Source organism: Heteronotia binoei, chromosome 7, assembly GCF_032191835.1.
Source record: "Heteronotia binoei isolate CCM8104 ecotype False Entrance Well chromosome 7, APGP_CSIRO_Hbin_v1, whole genome shotgun sequence".
In the NCBI taxonomy this organism is placed as follows: domain Eukaryota; kingdom Metazoa; phylum Chordata; class Lepidosauria; order Squamata; family Gekkonidae; genus Heteronotia; species Heteronotia binoei.
In genome coordinates this window covers 8,241,541-8,245,953 of record NC_083229.1, presented here as the reverse complement: position 1 = coordinate 8,245,953, position 4,413 = coordinate 8,241,541, and the positions used below count along the sequence as shown (strand labels likewise).

Sequence of the window (4,413 nt, the reverse complement as noted above, 5' to 3'; positions counted from 1 at the left end):
ACAGTTCTGTAAAACTGAACTATTGGCCTGCCTGTAAGACCAAACTATTTAAATTTGCCTTCAACTGTTAAGGGGAGGTAGCGCATATGAACATATGAACACATGAAGCTGCCTTCTACTGAATCAGACCCTGGGTCCATCAAAGTAAGTATTTTCTACTCAGACTGGCAGCGGCTCTCCAGCTGAGGTTTTTCATGCCTACTTGCCTGGACTCCTTTTAGTTGGAGATGCTGGGGATTGAACCTGGGACCTTCTGCTTACCAAGCAGATGCTCTACCACTGAGCCACAGCCCCATTCATGGCTCTCCAGGGTCTCAAGCTGAGGTTTTTCCTGCCTACTTGCCAGGACCTTTTTAGTTGGAGATGCTGGGGATTGAACCTGGGACCTTCTGCTTACCAAGCAGATGCTCTACCACTGAGCCACAGCCCCATTCTTGGCTCTCCAGGGTCCTACACTGAGGTTTTTCCAGCCTACTTGCCTGGACCCTTTTTAGTTGGAGATGCCGGGGATTGAACCTGGGACCTTCTGCTTGCCAAGCAGATGCTCTACCACTGAGCCACAGCCCCATTCTTGGCTCTCCAGGGTCTTAAACTGAGGTTTTTCCAGCCTACTTGCCTGGACCCTTTTTAGTTGGAGATGCCAGGGACTGAACCTGGGACCTTCTGCTTCCCAAGCAGATGCTCTACCACTGAGCCACCATCCCTCCCCATGTGTGTGTGTGTGTGTGTATACACACACACACACACACATATTGGCCACTGTGTGACACAGTGTTGGCCTGGATGAGCCATTGGCCTGATCAATATGGATTCTCTTATGTTCTTATGATAGAAAAATGTGTATGAAGGTTTTTGCAGAGTTGTTTCTTCTTGCCATTGCTTCTGAGATTGGACAGGCTATGGCTCAGCGGTAGAGCATCCGCTTGGCACACAGAAGGTCCCAGGTTCAATCCACTTAAAAGGATCAGATAGTGCTGTGAAAAACCTCAGCCTGAGACCCTGGAGAGCCGCTGGCAGTCTGAGTAGACAAGCCTGACTTTGACGGGCCAAGGGTCTGGTTCAGTATAAACAGTGCCGGATTAAACCCTTTGGGGGCCCTTAGGCAGTCAAAATCTTGGGGGCGCCCTTGCAAATTATCTCAGAGTCGGAGCACCCGCCCCACCACCCACGGCCCCCACTGCAGCCTGCAGCCACCTTCTTAAAAGCCCCTTTTAAGGGGAGGGACGGTGGCTCAGTGGTAGAGCATCTGCTTGGGAAGCAGAAGGTCCCAGGTTCAATCCCTGCCATCTCCAAAAAAGGGGTCCTGGCAAATAGGTGTGAAAAGCCTCAGCTTGAGACCCTGGAGAGCCGCTGCCAGTCTGAGCAGACAAGACTGACTTTGATGGACCGAGGGTCTGATTCAGTATAAGGCAGCTTCATAGGTTCATATGTTTCACAAAGCTGTGGGGAGAGGCAGAAGGAGGCAAACTTGGTGACACCGCCGGCAGCAGCAGCACCAGGAATTCAGGCAAAGAGCGGCTCAGTTGCTGCCTGTGCGTGCAGGCTGGAAAGGCTGCAAGCAGGGGGGAAACGGGAGGAGGGGGGGAAACTGGCCTGGGGCTTCTAAAAGCATAGAGGCCTATAGGCCAGTACCTACTTGGCCTAATTGTTAATCCAGCTCTGAGTATGAAGCAGCTTTGTGCGTGCGAAATCTGGCTGTACTACGTCACCTTCCCTTCCAAGGACCAAATTAGACAAAACTTATTATCATGTGACGTCCCCCCCCCCCCCACGTAGGCTTCCCAATCCCCAGGTCCCAGCGGGGGATCCCCTGGTTTTACAGGCTTCCCCCCTCCCCCAGCCAGCTGGCCGGCGGGGGAAGCCCCTCCCCCACAGCCATTATGCACCTCCATGAACAATTCCCATAGGGAATGATGGGGAATTGATCTGCGGGTATCGGGGACTCTGGGGGGGGGGCCTGTTTTTTGAGGTAGAGGTGCCAAATTTTCAGTATAGCATCTAGTGCCTCTCCCCAAAATACCCTCCAAGTTTCAAAAGGATTGGACCAGGGGGTCCAATTCTACGAGCCCCAAAAGCAGGTGCCCCTATCTTTCATTATTTTCTATGGAAGGAAGGCATTTTAAAAGGTGTGCTGTCCCTTTAAATGTGATGGCCAGAACTCCCTTGGGGTTCAATTCTGCTTATCACACCCTTGCTCCTGGCTCCGCCCCCAATGTCTCCTGACTCCACCCCCAAAGTCCCCAGGTATTTCTTGAATTGGACTTGGCAACCCTATCCCCACGGCTTACAACATTCTCCCCTTCTCTGTTTCATCCTCAGGTCAGCCTTGTGTGGTAGGTTAGGCTGAGGGTGTGGGTATGGTTGCCAATCCCCAGTTGGGAGCAGGGGACCCTCCTCTGGTTTGGAGGCCCTCCCCTGCTTCAGGGTCATCAGAATATGGGCGGGGGGAGGGAAATGTCTGCTGGGAACTCCATTATACTCTATGGAGACTGATTCCCATATGATATAATGAAGCATTGATCTATGGGTATCTGGGGCTCCGGGGGAGCGGGCTGTCTTTTGACGCAGAGGCACCAAATCTGCAGCATAGTGTCCAGTGCCTCTCCTCAAAACATCTGCCATGTTTCAACAAGATTGGACTTGGGAATCCAATTCTATGTACCCCCCAAAGGTGGTGCCCCTATCCATTATTTTCAATGGAGAGAAGGCTCTTAAAAGGTGTGCAGTCCCTTTAAACGTGATGGCCAGAACTCCCTTTGGAGTTCAATCGTGCTTGTCACAACCTTGCTCCTGGCTCCAGCCCCCCCCCAAAGTCTCCTGGCTCCACCCCCAAAGTCCCCAGATATTTCTTGAATTGGACCTGGCAACCCTAGGTGTGAGACCCACTGCTCACTCCCCCAAGAGCCAATTTGGTGTAGCCGTTAAGTGTGCAGACTCTTATCTGGGAGAACCGGGTTTGATTCCCCACTCCTCCACTTGCAGCTGCTGGAATGGCCTTGGGTCAGCCACAGCTCTCGCAGGAGTTGTCCTTGAAAGGGCAGCTGCTGTGAGAGCCCTCTCGGCCCCACCCATCTCATAGAGTATCTGTTGTGGGAGGAGAAGATAAAGGAGATTGTAAGCCGCTCTGAGACTCTTTGGAGTGGAGGGCGGATATAAATCCAATATCTTCATCTACCTCACAGGGTGTCTGTTGTGGGGGGAGGAAGGGAAAGGAGATTGTGAGCCGCTCTGAGACTCTTCGGAGTGGAAGGCGGGATATAAATCCAATATCTTCATCTACCTCACAGGGTGTCTGTTGTGGGGGGGGGGGGAAGGAAAAGGAGATTGTGAGCCGCTCTGAGACTCTTTGGAGTGGAGGGTGGGATATAAATCCAATATCTTCATGTACCTCACAGGGTGTCTGTTGTGGGGGGGGGGAGGTAAAGGAGATTGTGAGCCGCTCTGAGACTCTTCGGAGTGGAGGGCGGAATATAAATCCAGTATCTTCATCTACCTCATAGAGTGTCTGTTGTGGGGGGAGGGGAAGGTAAAGGAGATTGTGAGCCGCTCTGAGACTCTTCATAGTGGAGGGTGGGATATAAATCCAATATCTTCATCTACCTCACAGGGTGTCTGTTGTGGGGGGAGAAAGGTAAAGGAGATTGTGAGCCCCTCTGAGACTCTTTGGAGTGGAGGGCGGGATATAAATCCAATATCTTCATCTACCTCACAGGGTGTCTGTTGTGGGGGGAGAAGATATAGGAGATTGTAAGCTGCTCTGAGTCTCTGGTTCAGAGAGAAGGGCGGAGTATAAATCTGCAGTCTTCTTCTTCAAGTGCGCAAGGCGGAGCGTGCATTCGAACCCGGGTCTCTCCGATTCCTGACATTTTAATCATCGTTCTATTCTGGCTCTCAGGCCCGATTAGGATCCCCTGCTTTTTCCCCCAAAATGCCAAAACGTGGCAACAGTGCCTAGATACCAGTGTTCTAATTCTCCCCCTCCACCCTCTTTACGCACTGCAAATACAAATCGCCTTCCTTCCTGGGGATGGTATTTACCACGCAGAGAAAAAAATCCCCAAGGCCAACTCCCTGATTCGGTTGCTCTGAAATCAAGGAAAGGATGCCTCGTGCTCCTGGAGATGGCTACCCCCTGCCGGAAGGATCTCCGGGGGTGACCAAACAGGAGTAATTTAGATTTCATCAAACATAGACACACCGCAATGTTTGAACATCTTCCAGTCTCCCATCTCTTGGCATTTCTCTTGACATTAATATAGTTCCAGTGCTTTTGCGAGGCATCCACAATGTGTCAAAGGCGGTCGCTTGGTTAGCAGGGGACGGGAAAGCATTCCGTTGGATCCGAGGGGGAGAAGAAATGCACACCGTTTGCAGGGCTTTTTTTGTAGCAGGAACTACGAAAGGATGCCTTGG

At 51.7% G+C, this 4,413-nt stretch overlaps 1 non-coding gene across 1 annotated transcript; it reads right to left on the bottom strand.

Annotated features, from left to right (window-relative positions):
* Positions 1-495: 495 nt before the first annotated feature.
* TRNAA-GGC (transfer RNA alanine (anticodon GGC)) lies at positions 496-567 on the bottom strand. The gene has a single exon. It is a non-coding gene; the product is annotated as a tRNA-Ala (tRNA).
* Positions 568-4,413: the final 3,846 nt, after the last annotated feature.